The following is a 15778-nucleotide window of genomic DNA, read 5'->3' on the forward strand; positions in this document are numbered from 1 at the left end:
GTGCAGAGGGTGGATGTGAGGCCCCAGTCATATCTTGTCATGCTGCAGGTGCATAATAAATGTTTGTGTTCCTGTCCTGCTCAGTGTGGGGCACTGTGGCACCCAAGCGGAAGATAAAAACACATACGGTCTTTCCCAGATACTCCGTCTCAGGCTTGGAGGCCATAGTGGAAGGAGAGAATCAATTCCATAATATTGTTTTCTGACCTGCGCACCAGTTGCCACTTGCACACACAGTCAAACAAACAAACAAACAAACAAAACCCACCCCAACAAAAGCCTAGACAGTCTCTGAGCTCTGCTGTTCTTTTCCCAATAACTCCCACTCGGGTGCTGAGGCCACCTCACCATGGAAGGGACGAAACCCTCCCTGTATCCTATGTCACGTCTTCTTTGTTGCTTTGTGCTCTGCATTTTCTGTCATCAGCAAGTGTTGCTTTTTTCATTAAAAAAGAAAATTTTTAAAAAATTAAAAATATGAAATGCTTCATGAATTTGCAGTGTCATCCTTGCACAGAGCCTATGCTAATCCTAATCATTCCAATTTTAGGACATGTGCTGTCGAAACAAGCATGGAATTGAAATTTTTGTTTTGTTTTTTTGAGACAGGGTTTCTCTGCTTAGCCTTGGCTGTCCAGGAATCACTTTGTAGACCAGGCTGGCCTCGAACTCACAGTAATCCGCCTGCCTCTGCCTCTTGAGTGCTGGGATTAAAGGCGTGTACCACCACCTCCCAGTGTTGGACTTTAATTTTTTAATTTAATTATCTTTGTCATTAAAAAGAAATCCCCCTTGGCTGGGGATATGGCTCAGCTGGTAGAACACTTGACTGGAGTGCACGAAGCATGCATGAGGCTCCAGGTTTGATCCCCCAGCGCTGCAGGAGACTTGCTGTGATGAAGCACACTCCTGTAATCCCAACACTCAGCAGGTAGACACCACAGGATGAGAAGGTCTGGGTCATCCTCAGCTACTTGATGTGTTCAAGGTCCCGAGGCCAGCCTGGGCTACATAAGACTCTCTCTCAAAAACAAGTCAAAACAAAAGCACAAAGCAAGATATTCAATACTCACTGACGCTTAAGTGATCCAACCCTGAGGTAGGAGCAGGGAAAGAGACAGAGGATGTAGGGATTAAGTTTAAGTTTATCGGCTGTCTCTTGTCCCCTAGCACCCTGGACAGTACATAGCCTGCTGTGTTTATTTATTATTTTTGAGACAGGGTCTCACTATGTAGTTCTGCCTGGCCTAGAACTTACAGGGATCTGCCTCTCTCTGCTCTCTGGGTATTGATATTAAAGGCTTGCACAGCCATACACAGCCCTTGTTATTTTATTCTTTGTATCAGGGTCCTGCTAGGTAGCCTAGGTTAGCCTTGAACACACGGTCCTCCTGCATCTGTCTCCCAAGGGCGAGGATGGCAGAGGTGCATCACCGAGCCCCACAGTAGAGAACCCTGGACTGAAAGGCTCCATTTGATGGGGAGGGGAAACAGGACAAGGAATGAGAACGGAAAGCTCCTGGTACGTGAGCGAGAATGTGGTTGACACTGGTGCCCTGGGAGCAGAACCCAAACCTGCCAGCTTTGGGCAAAGCTTTTCTCACACTGGCTTTTTCCTCGGGCAGCAATGGGTTCTTCTGATAAAGTTCCGAGTCCTTTCCAGAGGATCAATCGTCATACCCATCGCTTGCCTGCGGCACCCCCCCTCCACTCCCCCCCCCACCCCTCCCCCTTGCCATTGGCTCTGGCCACACATACGGGTCCTCAGGACCCTTGCACCGCCTGTCTCCTCTGCCTGAAACTGAAATTCCCTGTGGTGTTAAACATCGATGGTGTATGGCTCAATCCCTGGTTTACAAATCTGTGCTTCCGAGGAAGGGGCTCGGCCTTAGCAGGCTGTTCTGTCTGCAGCCGTGCTCATCCGCTTCTCTCCCCTTCTCCTGCTCTTAGCACCCGCCAACAGCATGTACTTCCGGTTGGCTTGGTTATACTCTCAGCCTGCCCTGCTTAGTCAGACTAAAGCAATGCTGGATAACAGCCCCCACCCCAACACTCCCACCCCCACCCACCTCCCACCCCGCCTCCTCCATGATGCTCAAAGGCCCCAAGCACCAAGCCCGGGCTTTTCTCACTGGCAAGGGAAGGGCAGCTCCAGGCTGGGTCTGGGTTTGGGTTCTATTCTTGTGTCTCTTCTTTGGACCAGCTGGTCCCTAGCCACCGGCTTCTCATGGAGACTTGTGGGAGTCTCAAAGCCGAGGTTTAGGGGATCAGCGAGATCTTCGCATATCACTAACACTCTAAGTAGACTACAGTGTCTCTCCAGGCCACTTTTAGTACTGATAGCAGACGTAGATTTCATACTGTGAAATAGGAAAAGAGAGAAGGTACAAGACCTTCCTGACGGAATACAAGCAGTGCCGTCTCCAAGTAGAACACACATGCCATGTGGCTGCGCTGTCCCTCAGCTTTATTCCCCTCAATTAAAACAATTCTTGGTATACCATAAGGTGCAGTAATGACTCGCTGAGTGCAGCAGTGAGCAATCCAGTCAACATGTCTCCCTCCCTCCCTTAACTCTCCTGGACCCACCTATCCATCCCGAAAGCTGGCAAAATGTGGGGAGGGGGACCCTTCCCGTGCTCCCTTGGGATCCCAAGCTCAAAAGCTTCATGTCACCTTGCCCACCTGCCCACCCACCCTCAGGGGTCCCCAGAAGCAGCCATTAGGGGGATAGGGGACTCAAAACCTGACCTTGCTTTACAACGTGACTGATGTGTTTCGCTGCCCCAGCCTGAGCATGGGTGGGGTTTCAGTCAACCGCAGGACCCTGTTACAGGGGCCAAGGGCGACACTTACCTGGTACCCTGACTGTTGATGGGCTGGCCAGGTTGCCTTGGAAAAGGAAGAGGTGACTATGAAGCACAGCAGTAGCTGCAAAGGGTTGTGTTGTCACATGGCGGTGACCTTAGATACCCCCAGAAGGTATGAGTTGGTGGATGAGGAAAGTTGTGACTGTTGCAGCTCATAAGTGAACAGGTACTGAGAACGATCATGTGTGCCTAGCACCTACACGCCCCTACACCCGGGGAGAAGCTAAGGCCTGGGGCGGAGTGTTAGCCAGAGTCTAGAAGGCAGGATTGCTAATGCTTATGTTCTTGCAAGTTCTAAATACGTTTAATAACAAAACCCAAACTGCAGCTCCAGAGATGGCTCAGTAGATAAAGTATGAGGACCTGAGTTCGAATCCTCAGAGCCTCATAAAGCCAGACTCAGCAGCATGTGTCTATAATCTCCGTGCTTTCATGGCAACATGGGAGATGGAGACAGGAGACTTCCTGGAAGCCAGCTGGTCAGCTAGCCTGGCACAGGCAGCATGGACAACAGACCCTATCTCAACTAGAGTGAGAGGAGAGGGGACAATCTCGCGCGCACACACACACACACACACACACACACACACCATGCACACCATACACACATACCACACACATTACACACACACCATACATATACACATCACACACACACACACACAAACAAAAACCAACTGGTGAGTGAGATCCTTGGTGCCCCTACCCAGAAAACAGAGGCTCTGCATCTCCATGCAGGGTTTTCTGCACCCTACTCTCCTACCCAAGGACCAGGCATTTGTTTACTAAACATCTCGGGGTGAGTTCTCACCCCCGATTTCACCAATTATAAATTGTACTTGTTTCTCACCGCAAGGTAATTTGTGTTGACTGTGGGCTGTGACGACAGTAGCACCATCCAAGCTCACCACAACCTCAGCAGAGAGGAGGGTGGGGGCCAGTACAGCGCTGTGGAGGCGGCAGAGGCACGGAGGCAGCCCTGCCACCTTCCTGTTTGTCAGGCAAGAGAGGCAACACGCAATGGGGGGAGCGGGGTCACTGCTCAGGGCAGTCTTGTGACACTAGAGCCAGAGGTTCCCGGGGGACCTGAGAGGCCTTCCATTTCTGAAGCAAGCCCTTTGGTCAAACTTGTCTTAAGGTTGCTGATTGGGAAACAAAAGTGGCTTCTTCAAAGCCATTGATGGGTCTTAGCAGGCTATGTGACAGAGTTGTTTAAATGAGCAGCTACTGTGCATGTTTCATTGAAACCTCTTGGGTGATAGATTGCCAGCCTCATGACCCTGAGCTGTCTGACAATAAAGCTGTGGCCTGTGATGCTAGGACCCACACTTGATCCACTCAGCAGCCACGCTTGCCCTAACAGGAGTTAAGAGTTAGGGGATGGGGGAGGGGGGTCCAAAATGACACCCAGTAAGCTGCTCAAGGGACAGCAGAAGCTTGCCCAGACTCTAGGTAGTAACCCTCAACTTCACTGTCTTCTATGCCCTGCACCCCAATGCCCCACTGTACCCTGGGATTGGCCCTGAGCTGCCTGCTAAGCACTGCTGTTCCTCCTGAAACAGGTTCCTGTCACTGGGGTGGCCTGGGCAACTGCCAATCAAGAATGTTAATTAATATTAAGTTGCAGGAAACCCAGCTAGTTGTCCTGCCCCCCCCATCCCTATTTCTATGTGGGAACTGAATGGACCCACCCCGGGGTAAAAGGGTGTCAGCAGGGCACCTGTTCTCCCCCCTTGCTTAGTTCCCAGGCCCCTAGAGCCCCCTTGTACCGGTGACCATTTGCCCTGTAAGCAGTGGGTGATCAGGTTTTTAATCTTGGAGACCCCTCAGATAGCCAGCTGGGAAGTGGGATTTGTCAAAGTGGGAGGGAGGGCCTGTCTGTGAATGTCAGAGCCCATTTCAGCTCAAAGGGGATATCCTGGGGCAGCACCCCACCCCACCCCCACCCCCCAGTCGCCGCAGTCCCTCTAACCTCCCCTGACCTCAAAGCCTCTCTGCAGCTGGAGAGCTAACTCAGGTAAGTGGTAAAATTGGGGTGCTTCTTAGCTTGACCTTCATCCCCCACCTCTAAGATTCCTTCATTCCCTGCCACCAGGCCTCAGCTGTCCCACGAAGACCACCACCACTCAGCTGGGTCTTAGCTCTAGCGCGCCGGTAAAGATCAAAAGCAGCGGAGCTCTGTTATGTGGCCTCCAGGCAAGCCGCTCTTCTCATGGCCTCTGCACTGGAGGCCAAGCTGACTCAGCACTAGCTGCATGCCCAGTGTGTGCTCTGGCCTTGAAATGCCTGATCAGACTCCCGGCTGTGATAATGACCCTGTGACCTCAATCTTCTCGTTCCCAGTTGACACAGGGGTTCCTGTGGCCTGGGAGGGAGATCTGGGGGCCGGAACCTGAAGTCAGGCTTCTTGTGAAGACCTTTCTGCATAGGCTGCCACCGTGTCTGAGTGAGGACAAGAACCCCTGCAGTCTAAAGTGAGTGACGTAACAGGCATCCTGTAGGCAGATTCTTCTCACCCCCTGATCAGAGTGGCTCCCCATGTTATTGATGCAGACTGCTGTGTGTGCCCCAGGGTGAAACCTCCGGCTTCAGGTCTTTCTGTATACAGTCTTGACAGAGGAAGTGGGGGGGGGGGGGAGAGAGAGACAGACAGACAGACAGACAGACAGAGACAGACACAGAGAGACAGAGAGAGAGACAGAGAGACAGAGAGAGAGAGAGAGAGAGAGAGGGAGGGAGGGAGGGAGGGGGCAAGTGCGAGCATCCTGGTGCACCTGGTGACCTCTTGTGAGCCTGTCATTTCATAGCTCCCCATGGAAGTTCGCGTCTCCGGAGGGATGGCACCCTCTGCTGGAATCTTCTGTCCTCAGCACTTAAAGCTGTGCCTGGGCACAGCATTCATCAACCAAAATTCCTAAACCCACCATGCTCTGAAGTCAAAAGATCTTTTTGAATTGTATGTAATAGTTCTTGCTTGCAATCCCAGCATTTGCGGGGCTGATCCAGGAGGAATGCTAAGAGTTTGAGTCAATCCTGAGCTACACACACTTCAGGCCAGCCTGGACTACGGAGATTTTTTTTTTTTTTTTTTTACCTTAAAACAAAGTAAATGGAGGACACCAAACCAAATAAAAACAAACAAGCAAACAAAAAAGTGGGGCGAGGAGGGGAGATTATGACACGACACTCAAAAATTATACAGTTTCAAAGCACCATGTAGGAGTTTGGGTTTTTAGATCAGAGAAGTTGGTCAGTAAAGTATTATGCAAATAAATAAATAAATTGGAAAAGCTGTAAGATGGAAAATGCTTCTGGGTCCCCAGCACTTTGGGCATGTGCTCTGTGTAGGACTGCCGAGGGAACAGATGGATAAAGCTGTGATAACGGCAGCCCCACCCCCCAAATAAAACCAACCCCCAAAAACACAAAGACCAAGGATGGGGCTCCATAGCTGGCGTACTTGCCCAGTATGAGCAAAGACACGGGTTCCATCCCTAGCACCAAATAACCCTGTAGTCCCAGCTGTTGCAAGGACGTGGGGGCAGGAGAATCAGTTCCCAACCATTTCCTCAGCACCTAGACTTTGAAGCCAATTTGTGGTCCATGAGACTCTGACTGAAGACACACCTATTTTACAGACTAACAAACAAGAGTCACGGAAGGCCACTCATTGTCCCCAGATCCTACAATCTCACTTTAAATTTCTGCGGGTTTCATTGCAGAACTTAACCAGGGCTCTACGGGCTCTGGCCTGCCCTATGACTCAATGGTAGGCACACAGAGCTTGTCAGGCACTGACAGCTTTAGACTCCCCAGGCACAGCTGGCCTGTCCTCTGCCTCCTGCTGTGACCAAGGGGACCAATGCTAGAATCTCACAGACTCCCTCAGGCCAGAGAAAGACCCAGACCCTTTCTCTTTCAGGAGAGGTGACCTCAAATTTCAAACAAACACTTGAAAATAAAAGCCAAGCCAGGTGTAGTGGCACACGCCTTTAATCCCAGCACTGAGGAGGCAGAGGCAGGTGGTTCACTGTGAGTTCAGGGCCAGCCTGGTCTACAAAGTGAGTCCAGGACAGCCAAGGCTACACAGAGAAACCCTGTCTCAAAAAACTAAAAAAATAAAAGAAAAGCCAAATTAAAAAACAAAACCAACCTTCTCTGCCTTAAAATATTATGAGCCGGGGAAGCAATCTACTTGGACGCTGTGTTTTATTATGAGACAGAATTCAAATTGGACTGGCTCGGGTTCCAAACACCTCCACACATTGTTTGGGGAATTAAGGGATCAGTCGTATTGGTAATTATGGTTTAGCATTCAATTACCCCCCGAGTTGAAAACCGTTAAATTGTCTGTGACAGGGCTTAAATTTAGCCCAGCCTCATGTCCTATGAAGACTTCACGAGTCAATACAAGCCATCCGGAAACCACAAGGTCCCTGTGCCAGGTGGTAATGACCAGTTGGGTTGAGGTTTTTTATCTGGGACAGCGGGACAAGGCACAAGCTGACCTACAGGGCACTCAAGTGGGGGGATGGGTATCCCAGAGCGCACAGTTCCTAGAGCCTGCTTTGCCTGGCTGGCCCTGAACCCAAACCTACAGGCATCCAGGAAAATGCTGAGACTCCAGCTGATGGGTGACAGGTGACCTGGAACCTCAGCAAGGAGGCATCCCTGGGGTCGTGAGTCACACATGAGGCTTGGAGACACTGCCATTGAACACATCTGTGCCTGGGCCCCGCTGTAAGAGGGACCGGGGGAAGAACAAGCTAGGTCGATCACGCATCTACCTGTGTTCTGCGGGTCTAGCGACCAAGGAGATCTATCTTTCAGGCATCTAGCTGAGACCTATCAAAGATATAGATAGCCTCGAGCGAGTAGCTAGCGGTCTCTAAATTTATTATCTCTTATCTATCTATCTCTATATCAATCTATTATCTATCTACCATCTATCTCTGTATCTATGTATAGTCTATCACTGTATCTATCATTTATCTATCCCTCTACCTATCATTTATCTCTATCTATTATCTATTATCAATCTATCATCTATCACTATATCTATTTGTCATCTTTCTCTCTACCTTCCTAGCTAGCTATTGATCGATCTGGCAGTGACAAGGATGAACCCCGGGCCCTAAGAATGATGGGCAAATGTTCTAACCATTGAACCACACTCCTACCCCTCATTTCACCTTCTATTTTGAGACAGGGTCTCTCGCTGAGCTGCCCAGAGAGCCTTTGCACTTGTCGCCTTCTGCCTCAGCATCCTCGGGCCCTGAGATTGTAAGTCTGTGACACCAGGCCTGGTTCACTTCATTTCTTTCAGCCCCTGTCTCCTCATCTGTTAGGTGCCCCACACATATATGGCAAGTACTTTCTGAAATTCGTTTTTCCTTCCATCTCAGTCTCAGCTCTTCTAGGGTAGCGTCAGGCACCAACATCTAGGGGCTGCAGGCTCTCAACTCCAGGGACCAGCAGGCAATGCAAGGAATATGTCGGCTGGTCAGCTGTCTGGATGCATGGGGTAGGAGCAGGTGCTTGGGACCCTGAGGAACTCAGATGTCGTCATATGCTCGGAGGCTGGGGACAGGCTTCTGCCGTTTTCTCAGCTAGAATCACAGCCCCCTTCCCCTCTTCTACAGCACTTGGCATTCTTCAAAACTGGATCCAAATTCCACTTTATCTAAGAAGCCTTCCTGAGCACCCCCACCAGGGGTCAGGGGTCAGGGGTCAGGGGTCAGGCTTCCCCTTCCTGTGAGCCACAGTCTGATTTCTTCATCAACACCACCAGGGCACAGTGCTGGCCCAGGAGACAACCACAGGGTGTGTACTAAATGAATCAAAGCCACTTTTTTCCTCCGCTTAACAAACTGTTGCGTGTTGTATTTTGTTCTGGTTTGGGCACTCACTCCATGCCCCACGCTGACTCTTAGCTCCTCCCCTCAGTCTCCTGTGGGCCAGTCTCCTGTGGGAGATGAGGACTCCGAGCACCAAGACAGCCATAGCTTGCTGTAAGACTGTCTAAATACAAAGTGGAGGTCACTGTCCTATGGGTGAAGGGAAGCAAAGAGTAAGTAAGGAAGTGAGGCGCGAGGGGGTGCTAAAGGCCAGGTGAGGAGCGGGGGGGGGGGGGTGGGGGGGTGGAGTGCTGCTTCCTTCTCAGGTTCAAAGCCCTAGATCTAATAACTTACTGGCTGTGGAGCCTTAGGCAAGTTACTTGACCCCCGCTGATCCTCAGTTTCCAAAACTCAGCAGGAGGATAAGAAGTTCAATCTCCACCCTACCTCCACCCCCACCCCCCACTCCCATCCCCACCCGTATGTATGTGTGTGTGCGTGTGTGTGTGTGTGTGTGTGTGTGTGTGTGTTTGTGTGTGTGTGTGTGTGTGTTGCCTGTGGCTCTAGTGATGATTGGACAAGCTGATGACCATAAAGGGCTTCACCCCAGCTTACTACTTACCTTCAGGAGACACAGTAACTGCCTTTATTGCATTGTGTCCCTCAAATGCTTCGCGTCACCAGCACAGACCACAAGAGCCTCTTCCAGCTGACCTGTGTCCCAGCCATGCCAAGCAGCAACAACGACCTGCCTTTACTCAGAATATCTGACCCTGGCTGTATCAGCTGCCTGTGTCCTGCTGTGATAAAACACCATGACCAAAGCAGCTTATAGAAAAGCCCGCTGGGCATGGTGGCGCAGCACTCAGGAGGCAGAGGCAGGTGGATCTCTGAGTTTGAGGCCAGCCTGGTCTACAGAGCGAGTTCCAAGACAACCAAAGACAATAACAAACAACAACAACCAAGAGGAGGAGAAGAAAGATAAGGAAAGGAAAGACTCTTATTTGGCCTTTGGACAAGAGTCCACGAGCTGGGCGTGGTGGCGCACGCCTTTAATCCCAGCACTCGGGAGGCAGAGGCAGGCGGATCGCTGTGAGTTCGAGGCCAGCCTGGTATACAAAGTGAGTCCAGGATGGCCAAGGCTACACAGAGAAACCCTGTCTTGAAAAACCAAGAAAAAGAGTCCACCATGGTGATAGGCACACTGCAGACAGGTATGGTGGGCAGAGCAGGAAACTGAGCACTCACAGCCTTACCTGCAACCATGGAATAGAGAGGGCTAACGGGAAATAGGGCAAAGCTATATACTCTCAAAGTGCACCTCAGGGATATACTTGATCCAGCAAGGCCACACCTCCTAAGCCTCCCAGATAGCTCTACTAACAGGGGACCAAGTGTTCAAGTGCCCAAGCTTATGAAGGCAGTTCTCATTCAAACCACTGCACCAAGTAATTTATAGAGAGTTTATCGTTGTTTGTTTTGTTTGTTTTTAGCTAGGTCTGGTGTATCCCAGGCTGGCCTTGAACTGGAACTCAACATATAGTTGAGGGTGGCTTTGGTATTTTTGTTGTTGTTGGTTTTCAAGACAGGGTTTCTCTGTGTTAGCCTTGGCTGTCCTGGATTTGCTTTGTAGGCCAGGCTGGCCTCAAACTTACAGAGACAGGCCTGCCTGAGTGCTGAAATTAAAGGCTTGAAACCACCATGACGGGCTGAGGGTGGCTTTGAACTTTGGATCTTTTTGCCTACCTGTTAAGTGCCAGGATTAAGGATATGGACCACCACACCTGATTAAGGAACAAGTTTGTTTTGGCTCATGGTTCTGGAGGTCCAAGAGCATGGCAGAAAAAAAAAGGGGGGGGCGGGGGAAACAGAACAAACCATTCTTGAGATAAGTGACCCACTCTCAGGGGGACTCCACAAACCCCTTCCTGAAGGTATAGCCCATGTGACCCAACACTAGGTCCCACATCCAGAAAACAACCCTCAGCCCGAGTTTTGGCCACATCTAAACCCTGTAGCCTGAAGGCTAACACTGCCTGTGCTTGCATCTTCACAGGCAATGCCCCTGCCAGGCAGGCCTGTGCTTCCAACTGTGCCCACCTAGGAGTTGGTTCTCTGGGCCCCTGTCTGACCCTGTAGCATATCTGCTGCAGCCTCGGCCTTTAGACCTGTAATCCAGCTCCCACCGCAGCGGGGAGTAAGGAGGAGGATGTCTGAGTAAGTCTAAGGACTAAGCTTGGCAAGGACCAGGTGCTGTCTAGCCGGCCAATGGAGCTGGGATCGCTTTTCCAGCCAGATCCCCAATCTGGCCCCATGCCAGCATCTCGGGTACATGCTGGGTGCATGCTGGGTCACTGTTAGATACATGTCATCCCAGGGCTGCTCAGCATCCCACACTGGGGCTGGGGGAGGGTCTCTTGCTGAATCAAGCTTTGGAGGCAGGGGGCCAGTCAGACAGTCAGAGTTCCCCAGATGGAAGCTGGAGAGGCCCTGGGCCCCCCCCCCAGCCTCCATAATTGGACATGTGACCCGGATTGACCAATTAAATGTTCTCCAATCCTGCCCAAGAGCTCATACGAGGCAGTGATCTGGTGACAGTGGTGGTAACGGCTTGTGCCTGGAAAGCCCCAGCCCCATGAAGAGAGAAGATGGATGATGGTTCTGTCACACACACTCCCCTTATTCACTCCTACCCTGGTGGGCTCCTGGTGGCTCACCAAAGGCCTTGCCATCAAGAACCTGGTCAGGAGCAAGACTAGGGTTGTGTGAGGCCAGGAGTTGGCGGATATGTATTTCTGAGCATGGATTGACAAGCAGGCCCTGGGTCAAGCATATGGTATTCAAACGATGTGTAAGATACAGTCTACTGGAGAGACACAGCCGAGACACCGTGTGAGTCAGATACATGCACCCTTTGGCACCACAACGCGATGCCATCATGTACAACATCCATGCTCAAGAACAACACCAATTGAGCTGCAAAAAAACAAGCCCCCAAATCTCATAATGGTTGTGTGTGTGTGTGTGTGTGTGTGTGTGTGTGTGTGTGTGTATACATATTTCTACGGGTTGTGCATGCATGTGGAGGCCAGAGATCAACATCAGTTGTTTTCCAAGGTCACTCCACCATTCAGACAGGCTTTCCCATAGAACTTGGAACCGACCGGTCGGCTAGGCTGGCCAACCAATGAGCTCTCGAGCTCTATCTGTCTCTACTTCTCAGTGCTGGGGTTACGAACCCGCCATGTTGGGTTTTCAATGGGTGCTGGTGACCAGAACTTGGATCTTCATGCTGCGGGTCAGGCAGCTTACACACTGAGCCATCTCCTCAGCTCCCAAATTCTCATGTTTTCAGTAAGTTTACGCTCTTGTGTTGAGTGGCATTTCATAGCTATCCCTTGGCTTCTTGTGGCCATCAGGCCGCAAGCTGGACATGCCCAATTGTTGTGAAGCTTACCGGCACTTGGAGCAAGTGACAGTGTCCATTGGGTAGGGCCATGACAAGGGATCATATTAAAATGGAAGCATCCAAACACTATTGTAGATTTGAGCTTGCCCTAACAAGGCTGGGATGAAGGGGGGGAAATGCAGTTACTATGGAGGGAGGACTGGTGAGAAAGCACATGAACTAACGTAGGACAGATTTAATCCAGGAACAAGCAGGGTTACATGCATCTTCATCTAGCAAGGACCCAGGTGTACACATCATCACTCTAAGTCATTCCTGCACACGTGGGCTTTGTCTGCTTTGGCAGGGTAACAGGGCTTCCTCCCCTCCTCTGGGCTAGGAGCTTCATCTAGGGGCACCGGAGGTATAAGCAGTTCAGGATTCGGATGGTGAGATGACTCCTCTTGCTTGTCAGTTTGACTGGAATTAACTAAAACCCAAAACTAAAAACACCTATGTGGGAGGTTTTTAGTTTTTTAGTTTTATTGAATTAATCATTTGAGGTGAAAAGACCCACTTTTAATCTGGGCCACACCTTCTGGCAGTGGCCCATATAAAGACATGCTCTTTGCCTGCTTTCCCCCACTCTGGCTGGGAAGTTCATACCTTCACTGGTTTTAGAGCCTACTTTGGGATTCTGGTGCATACTGAAGACCAGTTGAGACATTCGGCCTCAATCCATAGGCAGTTATTCGACTCTTGGACTTTCTATTGGGAGATAGTCATTGTTGGAATAGTCGGACCGCAGCCTGAGAACCCCTGTAATAAATTCTATACACATATATAATATATGGCATATAAATTAAATATGGAATATTCATATGTGAATATAATATATAATCATATACTCATGTGAATTATTATATTGACACTATGTGTTTATTATATTAATATATAATTATGTTGATTATATATGAACATATTATATGTGGAATATATAAATATATATGAAATACTTAGGAGTATACATATTCATTCTATCAGCTATGCCTTTCTAGAGAACCCTAATTAATACATAAGAGGTGATTGTGAGTGTCACATTTTTCCAGCAACACGGAGCCCCCAAAGCTCCAGAAAGCAGGCTGCTCTGCTGGAGGTAGGAGCCCCAATGTGTAACTTATCCCAGCTGTTTTCACATCCCCCCCGTCCTGTCTTTTCTTCTGCTGTTGAATGTTCTCTCCCGACTAAGCCCGACTTCCCTACTCAGCTCTCAGAGCGCCTCCTGCAAGGCCACCTCTGCCCCACTTCTCCACAGTGCAGGCATGACAGGAGGACATAAATGTGACTCTTATCAAGGGCTTTTAGGCCCTTGGTGTTGTATGATCAAGTCATGAAGTTGGGCCCCGTGTCTTAAATGGCTCATTAGTACAGATGAATACAGAGGAGAGTACAAATCTTCTTGCCCTTTGACTGTCCCCTATAAGGTTCGTTCTTCCTATAGTGTTGTCAGAAACACACACACACACACACACACACACACACACACACACACACAGAGAGAGAGTCCATAATGTCAACCAGGCAATAAAAACAACAACCATGGGAGGAAGTTTTATGATTAAAATAAAGAGAATGATAACAGATAATAAGATAATAAGGTACCAGATGCCAGATATTAGAATATATGAGGTTTATTAAATGAGCATGGGGAGAGAAGGAAAGAGGGGAGAGGTACCCAGAGAGAGAGACAGAGACAGAGACAGAGGAAGCGTGAGAATAAGAGAGGGGAGAGAGAGAAAGAGAGAGAGACACAGAGACAGAGTCAGAGACAGAGGAAGAGAGAAAGGGTGAGCAGAAGAGATAGAGCCTCACAAGGGTTTGTCCTTTTATATAGCCCTGGGCAGGGTCACGCCCCCAGTGGCCGGTAGGCAGTGACATCACAGGTAAGTGGAATGGAGCCGAATCCTAACAGGAAGGACACCAGCGAATTGCAGGTGGCTGGAGTGTAGAGAGCATGCATCTGGTCTTCAGTTCCATCTTCATAAATTTTGCAGGGCGTGGTGGCGCACACCTTTAATCCTAGAAGCAGATGGATCTCTGTGAGTTTGAAGCCAGCCTGGTCCGTATAATGAGTTCCAGGACAGCCAGAGCTACATAGAGATGCTGTCTCAAACAAACACCCAAAGAAACAAAGTTACAGATGGTCCCACCAGAACCCAGAACTGTCACTAAGGGAATGGCTCTGCATCACAGAAAAGACAAAGATGACAAGGAATCCTGGGAGAGCGAGTCCCAACCCCCTAGAGACCTGTGCTTCTAGAAAGTTCCTACATTTTCCCAACCCTCCAGTCCATTTTCCACTAAGATTCTACTGTGCTACGGTTCAGAGCTTTGGGAGGCACATGACCCCCTTGTCCCCAAGGCCGTACCCTTCTTGTGTGTATAAGGAAACACTCTATACACCCTTGACTTCTTCTTTCTTTTCAAACAGTAAATTATCAGACGCAAACCCCGTTGGAAAGCAATTTGGTCACAATACTAAGTGTCATAAAAATGTTCCCAACCTTTGGCCTCGTCATCTTCCTCCTGGGAATTAATCCTGAGAAAATAATTCACAGGGAAGACAGAGCAATTTCACTATCTACAGAGACATTTATTGGGGGTGTTATTTACGATGGAGAAAACCCAGGGATGCCTTCCCCTAGCCAACACGAGAGGGTCGGGCCAATAAATTAGGATACATTCATCTGATGGAACTCTACCCAAGGATAGATTGAAATTTGTGTAGCAACGGCATAGAGCGTTCAGAGGGCTGGGGAATGTAGCTGGGTTGGTAGAGCGCTTTGCCCAGCACGCACCAGGCCTGAGTTGGAGACCCAGAACCACATAATCTGAGTGTGGTGGTTCATACTTCTAATCCAACATGGGGTGGGGCAGGGAGAGAAGTTCAAGGTCATGCTTGGCTCCACAGAGTCTGAGGTCGGTCAGCCTAGGCTACAGGAGACTCTGTCTCAAAGGGGGGGGGGGGGGGGAGGAAGGTGTTTGGGAAGGAAAAAAAAAATCAGATGTAGTCACAGAAGAGGGTCAGAAAGGTTGTAAGGGCCGGAGTCAGCAAGGACCAGAGCAGTCAGTGTCTTCTGGACGTGACAGGACCACTGCACTCATGATCTCACAGCAGATATAATTGCCTGCAGGAGGCCAAGACCAAGACACAAGACCAAGTCAGTGAATAGTCCAGCGGGGGAGGAGGGGCAGGGGGGCAAGGGGATGGAGTGGGAGGGGCTCATAAGTCCCCGCCCCTACCTGGGGAACTAAGGGTAGCTGCGGGCTTCTGGAGGAGGAAGAGTCTGGTTTTCTTTAAAGATGTAACTCCCGACAGGCTGACCAAGCTTCAGTAGACGGCCCCACACCCAGAAATATGTGGATGGCACGAATTGGAATTGATTGGTTATTAATTAAAAAAAAAAAAAAAAAAAAGACATGAAATTGCGAGGGTATGGATGTGGGCATGGATCTGGAAAGCGTTGAGGGGGAGGAGTTGATGTTAATATGATCAAAATACAATTAAAAATTCTCAAAGATTTAGTAAAAATGTTAATTTATTTACTTAAAAATTCAGGCCCACACTTCTGCATGCCCTGTGATGGTTGCAAGACTGACAGATGTTTCCACGCATGCGCGGT

The 15778-nt window shown here is 49.6% G+C and overlaps 1 non-coding gene across 1 annotated transcript; it reads right to left on the minus strand.

The window, feature by feature from the left end:
* Window positions 1-471: 471 nt before the first annotated feature.
* Window positions 472-574, minus strand: LOC127200860 (U6 spliceosomal RNA). The gene has a single exon (XR_007832087.1). It is a non-coding gene; the product is annotated as a U6 spliceosomal RNA (small nuclear RNA).
* Window positions 575-15778: the final 15204 nt, after the last annotated feature.

Source organism: Acomys russatus, chromosome 16 (assembly GCF_903995435.1).
Source record: "Acomys russatus chromosome 16, mAcoRus1.1, whole genome shotgun sequence".
NCBI classification, from domain to species: Eukaryota; Metazoa; Chordata; class Mammalia; order Rodentia; family Muridae; genus Acomys; species Acomys russatus.